Source organism: Oncorhynchus tshawytscha, linkage group LG19 (assembly GCF_018296145.1).
Source record: "Oncorhynchus tshawytscha isolate Ot180627B linkage group LG19, Otsh_v2.0, whole genome shotgun sequence".
NCBI classification, from domain to species: Eukaryota; Metazoa; Chordata; class Actinopteri; order Salmoniformes; family Salmonidae; genus Oncorhynchus; species Oncorhynchus tshawytscha.
The window spans coordinates 26,123,578-26,147,250 of NC_056447.1; the positions used below are offsets into that span (position 1 = coordinate 26,123,578).

At 43.8% G+C, this 23,673-nt stretch overlaps 1 pseudogene; it reads right to left on the bottom strand.

The window, feature by feature from the left end:
* The window catches only part of LOC112219233, a 62,004-nt pseudogene that overhangs the window by 4,474 nt on the left and 33,857 nt on the right, over positions 1-23,673 (bottom strand).

The following is a 23,673-nucleotide window of genomic DNA, read 5'->3' on the forward strand; positions in this document are numbered from 1 at the left end:
ATCATTGGGGAGGTACTCAGATCCAGACTGATTGTGGAGAAACTGATGTCTGTGGGCGTGGTGTAGCATTTGACCAGAGCAAGGAGTCTGAGTAGTCAGCAAATATCCTCCCTGCATGGGTCATGATGATAAACAATAAATACAGTCACAAAAAGGTAGCCTTTTTAGTAAGCCTGTGTGACTTGAACTTCTTCTTTGCAGACTGTTGACTACCCGCCTGTTTCCCAGACTCAACCCACATGATGGTCCTGAGGCGGTCGTCCCAGTCTGGCACCTGGTCCACCTCCTGCTGGAACACCACCCTGCACAGCTTACACTTGATAGGCTGGGCAGTCAGTACTATGGGCGGCTCTGAGCAGAAGGCCACGGTCACCTCCTTGGTACAGTCTACATGGAGGTGGACCACCTATGTAGAGAAGCAGACCTGGGGGCTGTCTGTTCCTCACATCAGGCACATAACACACACGGCAACACAGACAGAATGTCACACAACAACAATATGAGGTAAACAGGAATAATGCAACAGTCGATACCAAACAACAAATCAATCATCATCCAGTAATGTACCTCGAGGCATATGGCTCTCTTTAGGTTGATGGGCCATTGTCTCATGTCAGATGGCGTCACTCCTACGCAACGCTCGTTCCTCAACCGATCAGTGCAGACGGCAATCGCGCAATCTGGCTTGAGACAAGGGTCCATGCTATCCGGGATCCTTGGGGCTTCTCTACCCCTTTGAAGTTGAAATTTAAAATGGTTAAGGTAAGAATTAAGGTTAGGGGTAGGTCAGGGTTATGGTTAAGGTTATGGTTTGAATAAGGGTAGGGGTTAAGTTTAGGGTTAGGGGTTTGGGTAGGGACACCCCAAGGATCCCTAAGTATGATGCCCTGGTCCTGGGAAACACTGAACTCATCCCCCAGCACCTCTAGCCTCCAGGCTACAGGCAGCAGCGTGTTGTTACGCAGGTACAGACTCCTTGTGTTCTTCCTGAGGTTCACAACCAGCACAGGGAGAATGTAGTAGAGTGGCGAAAGGAAAATCAACAGAAAACTACCATGACAAAAACAAATCTCCTACTTTGTTACTGAAGCAGGTTTAAAAACGATACAGCAGTTCTGGGTAATGTTAATGAATTATTTTCAAAATGCAGCTGCTTGCATTCAAGCTCGGGATGGACCCCACAACAGAAATGCTGGCTCTGGGTTCTCTTTGATACACCACACTGTCTTCTATCTGCCAGGGCACAACCATGGATCATTGGAGTTTCAAAACGAGAACAAAAGTAAATGGGCGTGAGAATGTTCACTGATAATATCAGTGAACAGTCATAACTTCTAGGTAAGTTTGTGTCACACAGTCAGGGTTCTGACTAATCCGACATCTCAGACTACATTCTATGATGTCATGAGTAGTTCTGATTGGCTTCTTGTCTCTCGTTGGGTTTAAGGGTCATGTTGGGAGGGTCCAGTTGGTAGGTGGCAGCCTTGGTGTCATGCTGGAAGAAGAAGTGAATCTCAGCATCCAGTGGGGTGTTGTTGTGTATCACCAACCTTTCCATGTTCTCTGGATACTTCCTCTATATACCTATGGCACAGACAGGTAACACACAGGCATGCATCACACATGTTGTCCTCTATGGAGTTACAGTGAATAAACTCACAGAGTTAGGGTAGTGGAAGTTAATCCCCTTACCTATCTGTGGTCTTGCCACAGAGCAGTGGGCCAAACTCATAGAGGACAGAGCGGATGATGTAGCTCTTCTGCAACGCTTCAGCAAAGGACTCTCTTCCTGTGGGCAAATACCATCCTGGGATAGACCAAACGACACACACTCAGCACATCATTTACAGCGATAATAAAACATTTCAACCTACAAAAAAGTATGAGATCTAACAAAACTCAGCTATTTATAACAATTGGTTATATTTCACAAGGAATAAAAAAACACAAATGTATTTTAGAAACAAACAATACTCACTTTGTGTTTCTGCTGATGGATAGATATGTATAGATTCCCCCACAGTACATTTTGAAACATATCTTGGTACCCAACAACTCAAAATTCAGTGTTTTGTCAAACTTGACAGGGACTTGGGAGTGGAACCAGATCTTCAGGGTCGCCTCTCCATAGGGCGGGACATTCCAGTGGAATGTGGTGAGCCTATAGAAAACAACACAAACCTTTAAGTCACATTCATGCACATCAGTGTTTATTCTTGTGTATTCTTATGTAGTTTGCACTCCTGTTGGGACTCCTGTTGGGACTCCTGTTGGGACTCCTGTTGGGACTCCTGTTGGGACTCCTGTTGGGACTCCTGTTGGCACTGCTCAGTGTCAAATAAGCGAGTCACAGCCTTTAGAGGAGGGGAGCGGGAGTCATTGGCTCCTGGACCCCTTTTTGGCTATGGTGGGTCTCTTGTCTTTCTGACTCTCTCTGCCCGTGTCTGCCTTCTTCCCCCCGTCCTTCAGTAGAGGTCAACGCCTCTTCCTGTAAGACCCATTCAGTTAGACCTGGCTATAATTAATAGCCTCATTAATTCATTTATCATCCAATTTAAATGGACAAATGTAAAAGGCATTCAGAAACCGTTGTTAACGAGGTTAACAAGTGTTCCAGGGAATGAGCATAAGTCTAGACATAATGTCAATACAGTATCATCAATCATGTTTTTCAGAGTAAGCAAGAAGTTCAAAATAAACAAGTGGATATGGTGGCAATAGTGGATTGATGTGTGAAGTTATGCTATTTTTCATGGAGGACCTTTATACCTTGACCGAGCCTTAAGCTTCCTTTGGGGCTGAGGACACCATGAAGGGGAAGGAACTAGTGATCTGCTGTGCACTGGACACAGGCCTGTTCTTAGTGTAGAGTATGACAGAGGACATAGTGGAGGAGGGGATAGGAGGGCTTTTGAGTCCAAACCCTACACCGTCAAACACATGGGGAACAGAGAAGAGAGGGGACATCAATTAAAGATCATCATTATTAGGATTATATATTCATGGGCAAAAATACATAGAAAGGTCAATACGTATTTACCTCTTCAAGAGACTCTTCAAGTATGTTGCTTTTCAGGGTCTCTGTTCCACTAGGATAGTCCCCTCCCAATAACAGAGAGGTTTATATGGGGCGCAGTCTCCTTTGGACTAGTTTGTCCTCACCCTCTGCCTCTCTCTGTGCCCTCTCCTTGGCTTTGAAGACGTAGTAGTTGATTGAGAGGTTGACCATGTAGATGAAGCCTTGATGATCTATAGGATGCTGCTGGGGGAGCGGCAGTACAGCGTCTCCATCCCGTCCATCACAACACCCCGGTGACAGTCACTCAGCTGCTAGGGGACATCACATGCATCATTTACACGCTCTTCAGATCACACAGGGGATTTATTCAGGGTCCATGGACTATAAATGATTGTTGTTGCATTGTCGAGAAGGGACCTGCAAGTAAGCATTTTGTTGGACAGTGTATACCATGTGTATCCTGTTCATACTGTATGTCTAATAAAACTTGAAACATCCCAGACCAAAGACTGAGAGGCCCACATGGGCTCTGTGTGTCTCTGTACTGTATGTCACCTGTGGTCTCTCTGAGAGGTTGCCCACCAGCAGTTGGTCTGGTAGCAGTCAGTTCATCAGGCCCAGCTCTACGACCTGGCTCACATTCACATTGATGCTCAGCTGCTGGTAGATAGGAACACCACCCTGCACAGAAAGCAAGCACTAATAAGAGGCATTACAAACTCCTAGCTTTGATATTGTAATACACATTACTGTGATGAGCTGCGGGTACCATTGAGAGGGCGGTGACCTGTTAAATCCTCATCCGACCCACAACACTGTTCTTGTTACTGGTAGAGATGGATGGGGGTCGTTGACTTGACTGCCCTCAGCAGGGTGTTTGGCTTTAGCCTCCACACTCAGAGTACCAGCACCCTGACCAGCAGGCCCCATCACCTCCACCATAGCCTGGGCTGTTTAGACACAAACACACATCACAGTTAGACAACTACAAACACAGTATATAGTTCATCCAAAGTTAGTTTAATGTTAGGCTTTAATGCCATACATTACAATTTGTTTGATACAGTTATCATTGGCTATCTACAGAGTGAGACGCCCCGTGAATACCTATCCATCAAGCTGAGACTCACCGGCCTCCTCCACCCTCTTCTGAGCATGCTCAATGGCAGCCTTGGCACACAGCTTGTGGGCCTGCAGGTTAGCAGAGGTCATCCCTGAGGACAATGCAACCAGCACCACAGGATCAATGCTTAGACATGCTGCACCTTAGTGTTTGTCAAGAGTCACTGTTGTGCCCGTTTTACCTGCACACAGATAAATGCTTTTCTCACTGCTACTTTTTCAAATGGTCGATGTGCTGCTGCTTTCCTGAGAGGGGAGCCTCATGCACAATGACTGCGATGTTCGGCGGTTTCGTGTAGCCTGGCCCTCAGGTGACAGGTCAATGCCCATGTGGTGGGCGATAGCTCTGGACACTGGGTTGACCTCCAGGTCCCCTACACTGGCAGTCCTGCTGTCCACGGTGGCTTTGATCAGGTCTAGGGACAGAATGCAACGTGATACCTGCTGTTTTTGCTCTCTATGACTATTATAGTGTCACGGATCCCTCCGAACTGTGTCATTGCGCACACCTGGTTCCCATTCCCACTGATTGTATTTGTATAAATGTGCCCTTCATTTCACCATTAGGCTGCCGGTTATTGTTACTATGTCCGTTGGTGCATGTGAGTACCTGTGCTGTGTGTTTTGGCTTTCGTGCAATTGTGGATTGCGCTGATGATTACGGGTCTCGTCCTGTGTGATAATCATTGTGCTCTTGTGTTATTTATGCGAGGTACACCTCGCTCTTTTGCTTGGGTTTCAACCCTGTGTGTTATACATGTGTTTGTTTGGTCTTTGTCCCCGCGCCTTTACATGGCACGCTTCCTGTGCCTGTCTCCCGAATCATTCATACCAGCGTCACATATAATGTCTGTGGTATTCTGTGACAAAGTTGCATGCTGTGAGCAGTGTGAATGATGTTCAGCTGTTCTATCTGTTTCTGCAATGGTAAGTCATTTGTACTGTTCGGAGTGTTATAGTGTGATGTATTTGGTCTTGTTCAGTACCTCCACATGACGTCTCATCTTTGGAGGGAGCTGCCTTTTTCTTTTCCTCCATGAGTCGTTCTGGAAGGGGTGGGGTGGCCAGCTCCTCGTACTGCTCTCCCTTCTCCCCTGCTTCAGACGCCTCCTCATCTGTAGAGGAGCCAGCCTTGGAGTCTGGGGAACCAGACAACGCTTTGAGTCAGTGAGAACTTCCACTACAGATTATCCCAGGTCAAATCAAAGCTTCCACTGCAGATCAAACTAGGCCTTTTATACCGAAAGTCCCAGAACTCACCCCAATGGATTATACATGACATCTAAATCAGTAAGCTATCAGTAAATATTAATGTACTGCTTTTCCATCCCGATAAGAGATGTTCAGTCAGTCTGACAGCAGAATAAAAATCCAAGTTTGATTCCACTGCAGAGCAGACCTACCGTCCTCCTCCTCCTCACAGTTGTGGTCATTATAATAGTCGATTAGCTCAGGAGTTAGTGACTCTCCTGGGGCGTGTGAGGCCATCAGCAGGAAATTCTGGTCATCATAGCCCTTCATCATATGCAGAATCTTAAGAGAGAGAGGGAGAGATTATATTCCAAAACTCTTAAACAGTATTTCTTCATACTTGAAAGGTAATACAACCTAAACAGAACATAGGAGATCATTCAACACACAATTGATGTTTTCTTTGATAAGAACCATGTCTGCCAAGGTCCACCATTAGAGGCAGTCAAATGATTTCACCTTCTCTTCCTCCTGGTATTTCTTGTCAAACTCCCGGGATTAGAACTCGATGGGAAAGAGGCAAGGGTTCCATATGATCACGTCAGTCTCCTCTCCAGCACTGAATGGGAGGGTGGGTCCCAGCTCCAGCACAGAGGAGGATAACTCCAGCTGCGGCTCCTCTCCCTGCCCCTGGCCAGCAGCAGCATCTTCTGGGTGCTTTGGGCCACTGACACCACCAGCCTCTGGCTGTACACCCTCTATGGAAACAACACAGCCATTCACATCCAGGGAAGCAGCCAGACACTATTTGAACAGCAGCCCAGCCAACACTCTCTCTCTTCCAGTATTCCCTTAGTTGTCTCTGTCTCTCCCTGACTCTTCAACATTACTTTCACCAACCAGACACACACTGTAGAGGCTACACCAATCTTTTAGCTAGGTTCAGCTAATCTCCACAAAAAGCCATCAAGACTCTAAAGCACCAGGCAGCAGAACTGTCATTGGTGTGTGTGTATCTGATGGAGGAGGTCCATAATGCGGCAGAGAGAGATAAGGCTCTCTGTGAGTCTGTCCTCTTATCTGTGTCTCCCAGGGCTCATTTCTGTCCCCAGCTGGCTGTGACCAGTTCATCCTGACTCCATCATTCATGAGAAAGATGAGCTCTGGAAATACTGAGAAAATGCAGACATGCAATGTTAACAGAACAGACTAGAGCGACAAGTTCAAACTTTTTCTGTCATTTATGAGAGAGCTGTGTTCCCTGCAGTCATGACTGCTTAAATATATTAAACTGTAATGGGCCTTTTGGACCTACTTACCCACTCAGCTGGGCTGACTTTGACCTGGATGTTGACTCTGTCTCCATGATACAGCACGCCTGTTGAAGGAAGCATCTCAAACACACCTGGGGGAGGATGTTGCTCCAATCTGGCCTTCCATCTCAGGTGGAGGGGTACATGCTTGTCAATCTAAACACAGGCTATAGGCACATATTACTTGAATTAATAACAATTATTAACTGTAAAGAAAGGGATAATCAACGAGGGGCAATGCATTCTCTGGAAAATAATGAACGACGTGGATGGTGTGTTCCACAACGCAAGCCCCGAGTTGATTGTCCCTTTTATACCATGGCTATAATTTAACGCAGAATTGTGTTCATTTGCAGGTGGAAATGTGTTCAACATTCACTGAAGTAGCCAGCAAGTTTACTAGCTAGCGACACCAGTTCCCTTGGTAACCAAACAGACTTGCTAGTTTAGCTAATCAAACCATCATCCTAGCTGGCTACTATGAAAATCGAAATAAATAATGCCAATAATGTTTTCGATTCGTCTTTTGCTTTCAAAAGCAGCTCAAACATAGAACATGTAGGAACTATAGCCATTGAATTCTACCGTGCAAATATATTGTGCATTATAGGGAAATAATGCATGTCTGCCCTTCAAGCCAATCAGAAACGAGTATTCAACAATGCCATGGTATAATACATTTAAACAATAACAGAGAGATACAATATCTATACCATAGCCTAATTAATATCTATGTAGATAATGTCATTACTGAAGAGGACTTGGTGAATATAGTATCTTGATATTGGTTTACTCTGTGATACAATGCAGTCCTATTGGTAAAGATAAAGCCCAAATATAAATGAGATGAGCTTCACCTCTCAGTAGACGTAGTGTGGACCCTGGGGTCTATAATTATTCTCTGAAGACACACAAGACAAGAAGAAAAATGGGCCAAAGCCCTGCAGCTAATACCCTTAATATCCTGTTTTTAAATGTTTAATCCATAATAAAACACAAGATAATGAACAAAAATGCACCTAATTAGCTATTTGCTTTAATGGTAAAAGCACATAATTTAGGTTAAACCCACTGACAAGTCATCTGTTTAAAGGGTGTGTTCTTTTGTACTGTACAGTTTTGCTGCCTGCTGTTTGTGAAAATATCCCTCAGCTTCAACAAACCCCTTATAAACCATGAGGCGGTATAGAATACCAGTGCTTATGCTGGGTAGTGTACCTTCTTCTTGGGCTGTTGCTCTTCTGCGATGCTCCACTCACAGGGGACAGACTCGTGGTTGAACAGCTGGACAGTGGTCACCTGAAACAGTCCACACTGGAGGCTGTCAAACTGCAGCATATCCGTGGAGGTTGAGAGGGCGGATATGGTGACTACGGCACACAGACGGATCTGGACTGTAAGGCCCCCAACTATCTGGCAATCACAACACACAGTACAACGGCACCACAACGGCACCATGGCACATTCAGCCTGTTTGACCTTTAAAAACTAGGGGTGGAAATATTTCCCACATATGTTGGAAAACAACAAAACAGCACGTACACAGAGGATACTCCAGAGTGCACAGCGGTCTAAGGCACTGCATCTCAGTGCAAGAGGCGTTACTGCAGTCCCTGGTTCGAATCCAGGCTACATAACATCCGGCCATGGTTGGGAGTCCCATAGGGCGGAGCACAATTGGCCCAGTGTCGCCCGGGTTTGGCCGTCATTATAAATATGAATTTGTTCTTAACTGACTTGCCTAGTTAAATAAAGGTTACATTTTAAAAATGTAATAAAAAAATCCATGTACTGAAGTGGAGAACTACTGTTGGCTATTCGTGCAACAGTTTTCCTGCTGTACCTGTATAGGCATGACGGTGCTGATCTCCCTCAGATCCAGATAGGCTCAAACTTCACCTCAGAAGTCTCATTCTTACAATAGGGCAAGTTCTTCACCCTGAGGATAGGAGACAGCTCTGGATCAAAACCATCCACATATAGCATTATCTATCTACATTCATTCCAAATGCTTGCCAGGAACCCCCTTGTTCCTGTAAGCGATCGGCGGTCAGCCCAGAAGGAAATGGACATGGGCCCAATGTTTGTCACTTTGACTAACTATGTGAGTAGAAACACTACCCTGGATCACATAGCCAAAATCCACTGTGTACTCCATCAACATGAGATTTAATGAGATCCCACTTTCAGTAATGAGCTGAATATATGCATAGCCATGGTGTGATTACGTACTTGCATGTGAGCCAACCTGCTAAGCTCCTTACGCCACTTTCTAGTGGACGCAGGTGTGTCCCTATGGTCCACTTGTCTCTTCTCAATAGCCGTGGCATTCTGTTTCAACAAGAGCCTCTCTACCTCCATCTGCAGCAGGGAATCATGCTGAGCACAGTGAGAGAGAAATAAATGTCACACACATCTGTCCACACATCACCCAGGTATCATGTCTGGTATACAAACTGAACAAATTGGCTTTGATGGTGCGATCTATGTACACGAATCACGGGAAAATAGATTAGTGATAGAGTTGACTATACTGACTGTAGGGATGTAGTCCTCGTCAGACAGGAGGCCCTCTCCAGTGGTTGGCCGAGTGGTGCCTTTATCTCTCCTGTCCTCCTCCAGGGCCTCCGTGGACTCCTTCACCATCTACACAAGGCAAGAATAGAGAGTAACATACTGTAACAAAACTGTTTCACAGTATGGAGATAGAACTCCACAACGAACAAAGGCACATACAGAGCACTGGGTCCAGACACATCCTGGGGAAAATTCCCTCTGCTCTGAGAGTGATGCTCTCTGGCTCACACAAAGCCTCCTGCAGTCTTGTGGAATACCTAAGGGATCCCAGGGAGATGGTACAATGACAGCTTCCGCTCAGCCTTCGCCTCGGTGTAGCACTTTGAGTAATGAGAGACAGATAAATGGTTACAGGAAAAACACCCTAAATAGCTACAGTAAAACCACTAGATGTGTGTATGTAGTTACGCTAAATACTAAACATGGGGTGCTGGTAGAGAGGATTGGTACAGAAAGCCCTGTATATCCTCTATACTGTGGGCTGTCTCACCGTTCTAGGGATGACCAGGGGATGTCCAGGCCGAGAGTCCTCACACTCATCCTGGTCCCCCAACAGAGCACTGAACTCAAAGCCCACCTTCCCTGTGTTCCTCATGATGATTTTTACCTCGGCCAGATGGTCAAACAACTGCAGGAGAAAGAAGAGAAGCGGAGGGGGAACGGATCCCAAAATTGATGCAGAACCGACAAGGATGAGATGATTCCGCTGATTCAATCATTTACAAATCAAAAATCAAAAAGTCCTTGTTTGAATATCAATGATAATTGCCTGGATGCATTCATTGCACACCTAAACAGGGACATATTAAAAACACAAGCAAAGAAAGCTCACACAGATACCTTTATCCTTCACAAGTAAACCGGACACAACTAACACAGTTTCAGGATGATCATGGTATAGCTAAATACACGAAGGCCAAATTCGATCTCTGTTCTGTCCAGGCTGTAGGTGACCAGTGAGGGCTCTCCTTTGAGTTTGATCTCTTACGTGGGGCCCTCCTTGACCTCACAAAGAGCCCGAACCTAACCATAAAAGGCGAAGGATACCAGTTGGCTTTCACCTGGCTGCAGCAGCCGATACAGTAAATAGGTAGGATATCAGAGACGAGAGGAGGAGTGACAGATAAGGAGGTATACTGTAGGTCAGAACAATGATAGAACGGTAAATAAAGACACAAGGACACATGGATAGAGCAATCGTGAGAGACGGTAGGGTGCACAAACGAATAGTCAATAAAACGAGAGGAATTGAGATTCAATACTGTAATTCAATTCAACAATGTTCTCGGTTAAGGTGTTCCTAAGGTCTGAGCAATAGAGACAGAGAGGAAATCTCATCAGCAGGCCACCTGATAGTGTGTACTGTACTGTACATCCTTCACTCCAGCACTGGGGTGCTCTTTAGTTATACGGCTTGCTGTGCCTGTGTTCTGATCAGCACTGGCTGGCAACTGTGCTGCTGGGGACTTGTTGTGCTCCTACCTGCTGGGGGTGTAGCTGTTTCACACCTGACTCTGACTACCCATTTGTGATGAGAGTGGGGGTGACTGGGGCTGACAGGGGATCTTTGGGAGACCCCCTCTCCTCCTTAGTTTCATTTTCTGGGTCTCTGTTCCTCAATTTCCCTAAAACAAAAATAATAATAATAATAGTCCAATAATAATAAAATAATCTTTATGTCTACAGTATTGAGCTGTAAAAAAGGAAACTCACTGGATACTTCATCTTGGATCTCGTAAGCCAACCAAGCAACAGACACGTAAAATGAGCAATTAAACCAAATCCGTGAATGAATTTATTCTATCCCAGTAAGTCGTCTCAGCATCTTCATGATTCTCCCCCAACAACACTTCTCTCTCTCCCTCTCTCTCTCCCTCTCTCTCGCTCTCTCTCCCTCTCTCTCTCTCTCTCTCTCTCACTCTCTCACTCTCTCTCTCTCTCTCTCTCCTCTCTCTCGCTCTCTCTCCCCCACTCTCTCACTCTCTCTCCCTCTCTCTCGCTCTCTCCCCCCCTCTCTCTCTCTCTCTCTCTCTCTCTCTCTCTCTCTCTCTCTCTCTCTCTCTCTCTCTCTCTCTCTCTCTCTCTCTCTCTCTCTCTCTCTCTCCCCTCCTCAGTAGTTTCACGGTGGGTGCATCCATGATGTTAATTGATTACAGCATGCTCTATAATTAAGAGACATTATAAAATAACTACTCCAATGGACTGGACACCTATTTTGCAAGAAAGGGAACAGGCAAGATGTTGCTAGATAATAAAGACAGACATGCAAAATAACAGAAATATACTGACACGGCGAGACAGAGAAACACACAACTGCAGAGATACAAAATATAAGAAGACATAGTGATGTAAGAGACCATGCAGGTAGAGCCTGCAGACTATAGTAACAGTAGGTGTTCTGGAGAATAACAGCAGGGGGCAGTATTGTATGGGGAATTCTACGGCATTGTCCTGTGACGGTTCAGGCCACCGGCTGAGATTCTTAAATACAGATAATTAATATAATCCAGAGGACCACTGTCAGGCGGCACCACCATCTTCTCTCACTAGAATATAGAGGATTTTAAGCTTTCTATCTTGTCCCACTATTTTCATTTGTAAGCATTTGTATGTGTGTGTGTGTGTGTGTGTGTGTGTGTGTGTGTGTGTGTGTGTGTGTGTGTGTGTGTGTGTGTGTGTGTGTGTGTGTGTGTGTGTGTGTGTGTGTGTGTGTGTGTGTGTGTGCGTGTGTGTGCGTGTGTGTGTGTGCCTGTGTGTCTGTGTGTCTGTCTGTGTCTGTGTCTGTCTCTGTCTCTGTGTCTGTGTGCCTGTGTGTGTCCATCACGCTAATCCCCAGGCACCTCACAAATGACATTTTAATAACACCAAACTGTCAACAGAGAGAGGAAAGTAGAGATTCATATATTGTTAATGTAGTCCACGAAGCTCAATGCCTTTTCAAAGAGTGTCTGAAGTGGAGACCCTCCTGGGAGAAGCTTACTATGGTTATTCTCTGCTATAACCATGGTAGACATAGCTTGGTTGCTGTCTATGTATTATGTTCCACTCGTTGCCACAATCCATGTCTCAATTGTCTCAAGGCATACAAATCCTTCTTGAACCTGTCTCCTTCCATTCACCTATACTGACTGAAGTGGATTTAACAAGTGACATCAATAAGGGATCATAGCTTTCACTTGAATTCACCTGGTCAGTCTGTCATGGAAAGAGAAGGTGTGCTTTGTACCCTCAGTGTATATACACTCAATGTACACCGTAAACGAGTTTAGCTAAGCAGATGAAAATGGTGCAATAATAGCAGAATCGCACCTGGTTTAATTACTGATAGGCATTTAATTAGCAGGGTGGCCGGTGCATTGTGAGAACCATGCAAATATTGATAGGAAGCGTCATCCACTTCTAAGAGGATGGGTCTGGAGAAGTGAAAGCAGGAGGTTGAGTGATTTATCTTCACTGGCATGCACTTTAGTCACACAGAGAGACAGCACTATTGATTTATCTGAGGCAAGACATGGCAGCAGCTTTAGAACAATTAAAAACTATAAAAACTAAATCCTACCCCACCAGAAATTGGGACTATATTGACAGCAGAGATTTCCAACAGAGCCAGCATAGGCCTTTGAATGCTTAGTGTTGCATTTGTTTTATTTTCTACTTCACTTTGCCATGATTTCTGCTATCATGTGCCCTCTGTTCCCCATTGGCCTGGTCGGTTATTGTTCCCTTGTCTGTTGGGCTTGTGAGTACCTGTGCTTTGTTGTTTCGGCTTTCGTGTTGCGTGTATTGTGCACTATTTCGGTCTCGTCCCGTGTAGTGTTATTACTGGTCTCGTCCCGTGTAGTGTTATTACGGGTCTCGTCCCGTGTAGTGTTATTACGGGTCTCGTCCCGTGTAGTGTTATTATGGGTCTCGTCCCGTGTAGTGTTATTACTGGTCTCCCGTCCCGTGTAGTGTTATTACTGGTCTCGTCCCGTGTAGTGTTATTATGGGTCTCGTCCCGTGTAGTGTTATTACTGGTCTCGTCCCGTGTAGTGTTATTATGGGTCTCGTCCCGTGTAGTGTTATTATGGGTCTCGTCCCGTGTAGTGTTATTACAGGTCTCGTCCCGTGTAATTAATAGAGGTTTAAACCTTGCTCTTTTGTTTGGGTTACATCCCTGTGTATTTTATATACGTGTTTGTTTTGGGCTTTTTAATGACATGTTGTATTTTTGGATGGAGTAAATAAACCCCCCTATTACGTATTCCTACGCCTCCGATCATTAATCAATGTGACAGGAGTCTATAGATCTTGGTGCGCGATGAACTGATATCTGCTGAAGGCCATGGTATATTGTAGAGCTGCTTGGGGTTCATATTTCCTCAAAATAAGCTTGAAATGGTAGCCAAATAGTTCTAGTGTAGCAGATTGGATCCTTTCTTGACTGGTGTGAGGAGATTAAGGGAGCGTGGTGGTAAGTAGTCACAGCCAGAGACAGGCTTTTGGACTGGTTTACTTTGTGTTCTCAAGCTGGATCCAAGGAACGGCTGCCAAGGTTGAACTAACTATGGATGAAAAAAGCAATATATGTGCCGGGGTGGACTTTGTGCTTTGGAGGCCCAGGCAGAGGCTAGTTTGAGACCCCCATTCAACATTTTTTATGGGATTTATAGTAAAGACATGTCATGAAGTTTTCATCTGATTGTCAAACAAATCACTTCAAAAAGTAGGTTGTGTTTGCACGTTCATCCAAAATAACAGTGCCGAACAGTGCGCCGTGCACCCGCCAACTTTCCGTCAATTTGCAAGTGGGTGAAACAATGTCACTAGAAAAAGCATCATAGCGAGCTAAACAGCGCCCCTCTGTCTTTCTACAGTTTATGTAGCCCATGCCACAATCTTTCTGGCCAGTCAGCATCAGATACATGGGGTACATATACATGTCCTCTGCCTCGACGATAATGGCAATATTATCAGCAGCACCTGTCTTTTTATAGAAATATGTATTGATTCCCCTTCGAGTCTAAGGGCCCGGGGCTGGGTTTCTACTAAGCTAACATATGGAATTGTTTTAAGATGGCCATACCAAGGATCATTTAGCTATTTTATTTTTTATTTTAGGAACCCTGTAGGTAGAATATATATATTTTTTGAAACATTGAATTTGGCCTTACTGCTATTAGCCCATAGAAACGCGTTGCGTTTCTGGGGGTGGCCCGTCAAAGTCCAGGACCCAGTTGCACAGGGCGGGGTCGAAACCCAGGGTCTCCAGCTTAATGACGAGTTTGGAGGGTACTATGGTGTTAAATTCTGAGCTGTAATCGATGAACAGCATTCTTACATAGGTATTACTCTTGTCCAGATGGGTTAGGGCTAGGTGCAGTGTGATTGCAGTTGTGTCGTCTGTGGACCTATTGGGGCGGCAAGCAAATTGGAGTGGGTCTAGGGTGTTGGGGAGGGTGGAGGTGATATGGTCCTTGACTAGTCTCTCAAAGCACTTCATGATGACGGAAGTGAGTGCTACATACGTCTCGTGTCTGAGCCGTTGAATTGCGACTCTACTTTGTCTCTATACAAACGCTTAGCTTGTTTGATTGCCTTGTGGAGGGAATAGCTACACTGTTTGTATTCGATCATGTTTCCGGTCGCCTTGCCATGATTAAAAGCAGTGGTTCGCGCTTTCAGTTTTGCGCGAATGCTGACATCAATCGACGGTTTCTGGTTGAGGAAGGTTTTAATAGTCACGGTGGGTACAACATCACCGATGTACTTGCTAACAAACTCGCTCACCGAATCAGTGTATACATCAATGTTGTTATCTGTGGCTATCCGGAACATATCCCAGTCCACGTGATTGAAGCAATCTTGAAGCGTGGAGTCAGATTGGTCGGACCAGCATTGAACAGACCCGAGCACGGGTCTTTCCTGTTTTAGTTTCTGTCTATAGGCTGGGAGCAACAAAATGGAGTCATGGTCAGATTTGCTGAAAGGAGGGCAAGGGAGAGCTTTGTATGCGTCGCGGAAGTTAAGAGTAGCAATGATCCAGAATTTTGCCAGCCCAGGTCGCGCATTCGATAAGCGGATAAAATTTACGGAGCCTTGTTTTCAGATAAGCCTTGTTAAAATCCCCAGCTACAATAAATGCAGGCTCATGATATGTGGTTTCCAGTTTACATAGAGTCTAATGAAGTTCTTTCAGGGCCGTCGAGGTGTCTGCTTGGGGGGGATATACATGGCTGTGATTATGATCGAAGAGAATTCTCTTGGTAGATAATGCGGTTGGCATTTGATTGTAAGGAATTCTTGGTCAGGTGAACAAAAGGACTTGACTTCCTGTATGTTGTTATGATCACACCACGACTCGTAAATCATAAGGCATACTCCCCCGCCCTTCTTCTTACCAGAGAGATGTTTGTTTCTGTCGGCGCGATGCGTGAAGAAACCGGGAGGCTGAACCGACTCTAACGTATCCCATGTTTTCGTTCAAATTTTGTCTACCTTGTTGTCAAGAGACTGGACATTGGCGAGTAGTATACTCAGGAGCGATGTGCCCGTCTACGGAGCCTGACCAGAAGGCAAGGTCAGTACAGGTGCATCAAAGCTGGGACCGAGAGTCTATCTCAAGGACATCAGACTGATAAACAGCCATCACTAACATTGTGTGGCTGCTGCCAACGTACTGACTCAAATCTCTTGCCACTTTAATAATAAAAAATTGGATGGAATAAATGTATCACTAATCACTTTAAACAATACCACTTTATACCATGTTTACATACACTACATTACTCATCTCATATGTACAGTAGGGCAAAAAAACGATTTAGTCAGCCACCAATTATGCAAGTTCTCCCACAGACAAAATGAGAAAAAAAATCCAGAAAAACACATTGTAGGATTTTTAAGTTATTTGCAAATTATGGTGGAAAATAAGTATTTGGTCAATAACAAAAGTTTATCTCAATACTTTGTTATATACCCTTTGTTGGCAATGACAGAGGTCAAACGTTTTCTGTAAGTCTTCACAAGGTTTTCACACACTGTTGCTTGTATTTTGGCCCATTCCTCCATGCAGATCTCCTCTAGAGCAGTGATGTTTTGGGGCTGTTGCTGGGCAACACAGACTTTCAACTCCCTCCAAAGATGTTCCATGGGGTTGAGATCTGGAGCCTGGCTAGGCCACTCCAGGACCTTGAAAGGCTTCTTACAAAGCCACTCCTTTGTTGCCCGGGCGGTGTGTTTGGGATCATTGTCATGCTGAAAGACCCAGCCACGTTTCATCTTCAATGTCCTTGCTGATGGAAGGAGGTTTTCACTCAAAATCTCACGATACATGGCCCCATTCATTCTTTCCTTTACACAGATCAGTCGTCCTGGTCCCTTTGCAGAAAAACAGCCCCAAAGCATGATGTTTCCACCCCCATGCTTCACAGTAGGTATGGTGCTCTTTGGATGCAACTCAGCATTCTTTGTCCTCCAAACACGACGAGTTGAGTTTTTACCAAAAAGTTGTATTTTGGTTTCATCTGACCATATGACATTCTCCCAATCTTCTTCTGGATCATCCAAATGCTCTCTAGCAAACTTCAGACGGGCCTGGACATGTACTGGCTTAAGCAGGGGGACACGTCTGGCACTGCAGGATTTGAGTCCCTGGCGGCGGAGTGTGTTACTGATGGTAGGCTTTGTTACTTTGGTCCCAGCTCTCTGCAGGTCATTCACTAGGTCCCCCCGTGTGGTTCTGGGATTTTTGCTCTTGTGATCATTCTTGTGATCATTTTGGCCCCACGGGGTGAGATCTTGCGTGGAGCCCCAGATCGAGGGAGTTTATCAGTGGTCTTGTGTCTTCCATTTCCTAATAATTGCTCCCACAGTTGATGTCCTCAAACCAAGCTGCTTACCTATTGCAGATTCAGTCTTCCCAGCCTGGTGCAGGTCTACAATTCTGTTTCTGGTCTTTGGTCTTTGGTCTTTGGTCTTGCCCATAGTGGAGTTTGGAGTGTGACTGTTTGAGGTTGTGGACAGGTGTCTTTTATACTGATAACAAGTTCAAACAGGTGCCATTAATATAGGTAACGAGTGGAGGACAGAGGAGCCTCTTAAAGAAGAAGTTACAGGTTTGTGAGAGCCAGAAATCTTGCTTGTTTGTAGGTGACCAAATACTTATTTTCCACCATAATTTGCAAATAAATTCATAAAAAATCCTACAATGTGATTTTCTGGATTTTTTTTCTCAATTTGTCTGTCATAGTTGAAGTGAAAATTACAGGCCTCTCTCATCTTTTTAAGTAGGAGAACTTGCACAATTGGTGGCTGACTAAATACTTTTTTGCCCCACTGTATTGTACTCGATACCATCTACTGCATCTTACCTATGCCATATTCATTCCTTTACACTTGTGTGTGTGTATAAGAGGGTTGTGAAATTGTTCGATCACTTGTTATTACTGAACAGTCAGAACTAGAAGCACAAGCATTTCGCTACACTCTCATTAAAATCTACTAACCATGTGTATGTGACCAATAAAATTTGATTTGATTTGCATAACAGATTCATACATGGAAAACAGCTCGTCAAACATTTACTCAAAAGTGAGTATGTTTTGAAGTGTCTGTCCTAAATCTGAGAGATATAGGAATTACCCGTATACCTTCTATTTATATTCACTTCCATTAATTTTTCAGCCCGCTACCAAGACTGATTTTCAGGATGTCTGCTGGTCTGACAAAAACCTCTGTTGCTCGGCCACCGTCCACCGCAGGTGCTGTGGATTGAGAAACAGCCTGTGCAAAAACCAAACATATCTCTAGATGGATTTTTATGGGGATGTTTTTATTTTATTTACTTAGTATGTCTTGAGTGGAGCATGTGGGGGCCTCAAGCGGATAAATGATTATAATTTCACCAGCTCCTGAGGCCCTTTGATGATGTGAGGCCTGAGGCATTGGCCTCTTCTGCCTAATGGTAAGTCAACTAGTGTATATGTGTGCACTTTTTCTTGAAGTGTCTCAGATATTTCTTCCTGGGTGTTTCCTTCGGTAATTGCTGGATTTGGCTTTCTTAGCGGTGCAATCATCTTGCTTTTGCCACTTCAGAAAACTTTAAATCCATAATCCCAGATGTGGGCACTCCAGTACAGTACAGTGCGTGCTTACACACATACACTGAGTGTACAAAACATTAGGAACACCTGCTCTTTCCATGACATAGACTGAACAGGTGAATACAGGTGAAAGCTATGATCCCTTATTGATGTCACTTGTTAAATCCACTTCAATCCGTGTAGATTAGGGATAAAGAAGGATTTTTAAACCTTGAGACAATTGACACATGGATTGTGTATGTGTGCCATTCAGAGGGTGAATAGGCAAGACAAAATATTTATGTGCCTTTGAGGGTAGGTTAGTAGGTGCCAGGCGCACCGGTTTGAATGTGTCAAGAACTGCAACGCTGCTGGATTTTTCATGCTCAAAGACATCCAGCCAACTTGAAACAACTGTGGGAAGCATTGGAGTCCACATGGGCCAGCATCCCTGTGGAACACTTTCGACTCCTTGTAGAGTCCATGCCGTGACAAATTGAGGCTGTTTTGAGGGCTACGGAGGTGCGACTCAATATTAGGGAGGTGTGTCGATTGTTTTGTACACCCAGTGTATGTGTCCTGTTTAGTTCATCTTTAATTCTTAGGGCTAGGGTCTATTTTCCTGAATTTCCACCTGACTGACATGCCCAAAGTAAACTACCTGTTACTCAGGCCCAGAAGTCAGGATATGCATATAATTGGTACCATTGGATAGAAAACACTTTGAAGTTTGTAGAAATGTTAAAATAATGTATGAGACTATAACACAATATTTATGGTAGACTAAAATCTACAGAAACCAACTGATGTCTCAGGCTTATATTTAAAGAAAGCTATGGGCCCTATGCAATTCTAGCACTCAGATTGCAATTCCTATTGCTTCCACTAGATATCAACAGTCTCTGTTCAAGGTTTCAGGCTTGTTTCTTCCAAAACTAGGAAGAATTTGGAGTTTCGGTACAAAGAGTCTCAGTGGAACATCAGTTTGTTCTTATGCGACAAATAGGACGTGCGCCTGCTAATTTAACTTTTCTATTGAACATAGTACTTTCTGTATGAAATATTATAGTTTATTTACATTTTAGGGTACCTGAGGATTAAATATAAATGTAGTTTGACTTGTTTGAACAAAGTTTAGCGGTAGCTAAATGCATGTTGAATGAGTGGATTACTGAAATCGATGGCGCCAACTTAACAGACTTTTTGGGATATAAAGAAGGATTTTATCTAACAAAACGACCATTCCTGTTGTAGCTGGGACCCTTGGGATTGGAAACAGAGGAAGATTTTCAAAAGTAAGTGATTAATTTAATCGTTATTTGTGATTTTATGAAGCCTGTGCTGGTTGAAAAATATGGTATGCTTTCGCTGTAAAGCCTATTGTAAATAGGACAATGCAGTTTGATTAACAAGAATTTAAGCTTCTTTTTGTTAATAATATACTTGTATGTTCATAAATGTTTACTATTCCGATTATTTATTTGAATTGCGCGCCCTCCAATTTCACCGGATGTTGTCGACAGGTGTCCCGCTGTCGGGACGCCTATCCCTAATTAAACACTCCTCATTAGAAATTCTTACACCCACAGTTAACAGGAGTGGAATTTGTTATCAGCCTCTTAGGAGAAAGGAAAGCAGTTTGATGAGCAGTCTGATGCTCGGCATTTTTTCAATTGAGGGCGAAATGAACAGCTTGACTAAATGCAGTCTTAATAAGGAGAAGTTCCATTCCTCGGCTATACCAGCTGCTTCTACACCATCTGTCCCCTTCTGGAACTACATGAAAACTGGAGCCCTCCTGTGTGCCTCAATAGAATCTCAAATAAACCGTGGAACCATAATAAACAATATCCACAACATTTATAACAATAAGCCACCCAATACAGGGAAGGTGAGGAAAGGTTTAGGAGCACACACACGTAAAGGTTAGGGATATTCTCTGCTTAATTCGTATGTTTTAGAAGTGGAGAAGTGGAGGGTGGGGAAGTGGACCTCTCTCTTCAGGCCCACTGCTAAGGATGGTCTGCAGAGCGCACTTCCAGAACTTCCTTGGCCACTCACCTGGTGGTACGAGGGGTCAAAGAGCACCCACAGCTCTGTCTGCACTCCTACAGTCAGCACCCGGGTCTACAGACACACAGACATAGGGATATGGTACCCGCAACTCAATACTAAGCATGAATAGTCACCTACAAATGTTACATAGTTAGATTATATTAAGTCTGAACCGAGGCTATTATCCCTGTAATGTATTGTACAAATACTAGTTGTTCGAGGATAGGCAGTTTGTGTTAGATTCATACATCAACACATTTGAAAAGGCAAGACTGATTGTGAAGATGAAGTAAGTTAGAGTAACTACAGGTATTCAATACTGTAAACTCTAGAGGCTGGGAGCATGTCAATTGATTATAATGCCCATATAAAAGCTGCCTTGTCGTCATTAATAACTTCTTAAAGGTTAAGCAAAGCAAAAAAGACCCAATCTATAATCTCCATCTATCCCTCTCTTGTGTGGGCAGCACAATTTACAGCAGGCCTTATAGATGGGCAATTCATTCTCAGCCTCTCTCCCTCTTCTCAACTCTACTGCATTTTTTATCCCTTTCTTTCTTGCTGTCTTTCCTTACCCCTTCCTCTCTCCCTCCCTCTCCCCTTTCCCTCTCCCCATCCCCTTTCCCTCTCTCTAATTGCTTTATCCCGGAGAGCTCCTCTGCACAAGCAGCCTGTAAATCAAGAGGCAAGACTGTCAACACATAGATGAATGGGACAGAGTCAGATAAAAGAATGCCACTGAGAAATTATAATTTTCAGTTCTAAAAGGCTGATCAGCAACAGGACCTGAAAGCAGCTGCCAGGAGATATGAGATGTGTGTAAAAAAAAAAATATGCACAGGTTCAGCATGAAAGGGGCGATAATACAAACATTGAGCTAGAGTTTGTGCTTGTGATAATTAAAGTGAAATAGGAGGGACAGAAAATCATTATGATGATAGTGGTGACTCCTCATTCTTCCTCTCATTCAGAATTAAATCATTCTGATGATATGAGATAGAGAGTGCTTTTTGCTATCCCCACAAAATCCTTAAATAAATTACCCAAGGTTTCGTAACAATAGGCATAATGTGTATTCAGGTTAAAGCTAGAAATATCCGTTTTTTTTATTCCACCGCATCCGCCAATGTCACACTTCCACATCTACGGTGAAAGGTGACAAAACTAGAGCGATGTTTGTCAGACCAGGAGACGTCCCGAAAGCCTGTCTTCTCACGAAAACGTCTGTAGTGTCCGAACGGTTTTACCTGCAAACTACTATGACCACTGTATGGAAAAGGGACACTCTCACGACGGCCGTCAGTACCATCGACGGCCGTCGATACCAAGTCCGTACCATCGATGTGCCAACTTCTGTTTGTAGCGTCCGAACCGTTTGGTCTACGAACTAATGTGACCACTCCATGGAAAGGGGAGATTCCCATGAACATTATGGTGTTGCTTTATAGCTTCCACAAGTGTCACGGTACTCGTCTGAAGGTAACCAGTACCGGCAAAAATAAATGAATGGAAGTATGAAGTTAGTTTTTTTTTTTTACAGGAAAAACACTTCAAAACCTTTCTTTTGTGACTGTATTTCTGCCATTTATGTTATTCAATGCATTTCTCTGGGCTATAGTAGTAAAGCCGAAATTACATTTTTTTATACCTCAAAGGGTCCTAAAGTTCCAAATCAAATAGCTAAATGATCCATAGAATGACCATCTTAAAACAATTCCATAATTATGTCAACTTAAAATTTTGGACTTGAGCCAGAACCCCTCTAGTCAACAGCTTCCTCTCCTGTCCACTGGGCTCATGCATATATGTATTATTGTCAGTGGCGACCCATCATTCAGGGCAGGTAGGGCAGAGCACCACCTGTTTTGAGCACCACACTTTTATTTTGGCATTAATACGTGTCACAATGTAAAAAATGTAAATGTCATTGAGTTAATAAAGCCGCATACAAACATGGTCTCTTTTTTGCTTTCTTGAGTAAGGCAGCTCCAAAATGCAGGTGTTTCAGCCTAGCTCAGTGCTTTCTGTGGTGGTGGGGCTAGCCAGCAGAAAATACAGAACGTTGTGCCTGATTGGCTCAGTTTTGTCACTCATGGGACAGTACGTTGTCCCTATTTCTGAGTTTAGAGCTCGAAAACGTTAGCCCCTTGGGTTCTGCCATAGTTATATTAGAAGTGCCGATCCAAGAAGGCTTAAGGTCATTGGCCACAGATAGAATGACATCAAATCACGTTATATCTACTGTACAGTAGCTTTGATTGGACTGATCATGTCAATATCTTACTTTCAAAGTCTTAGCAAGCAGTCATCATCAGTTGTCGACAATCTACTGGCAAATCCTTTTTAATCATTGTCATATGAAGAGAAATGATAGATTAAACATATCGGTGCTCATTGGCCGTTGTACATAAAGATTACACAACAAGTTGGAAATCGCAAATTCAACAATGAGTCACTTGGAAGGAATCAGTGACTAGCTTGCAAGCATTGCAAAGAAACCTCGAAAGTTAGCCTGCTTTTCAATGTGTTTTCACCAAAGGACTACTGCGCCACCTTCACAAGGTGAGTCCAAAAATGTATTGTATGCTGCAGCATAAATGATGTAATACACAAGGGAGAAATCTATACCGTAGCTAAGAAAGTAATACTAAGTGTATGTTGTGAAGTAAGCTGTTAGTAGCCCATGTGCCTCACCCTAATAATTTGTATTGTAAACACATCGTTCGTGGTCCGGTGAGTGCTTGTTTGGCTACTTTTTGGTACAGCTTTGACAGTGCTACTGATAGTAATGGTGGTGCTTGGCTTGGACGTGCAAATTCATAGAATTGTGTTATTTGACGTGTCAAATTCAAAGCTTATTTACCGTGTCAAATAATGTTATATGACATACTTTTTTTGGCACACAAAGACCCACCTACTGTTTTAACTTGGTGGTGCACAAATAGCCTATAACCTGTTTTAGAGAAATGCAATCATCGAATATTGTAAGAGCTTTCATTGGCTGTTTAGATGCCCCATTTATTTATCCTACGGTTCTAACTTGTACGGGGAGAACACTGTAAGAACGGCACATGTTCTGAATTCTGTCGCTGTACATTTCAAAAGTGCTGAACAAATAGTTCTATTGACTCCGTCCGTCCCAGCTCGCTCATTAATGTCTTCATCGAAATTACAGATTGCCTCTTATCTGCTTGTCGTTCCCTTATGCCATAGTTTGTACATCTCAACTGTCAGTAGAAACCACATTTGTTTTTAGCAAGTCAGCCATATCAGCTATGTTTTTTTTTAAAGGCAGTAAATGAGGCTGAATGAACTGTTTCGCTGCCAGACAAGG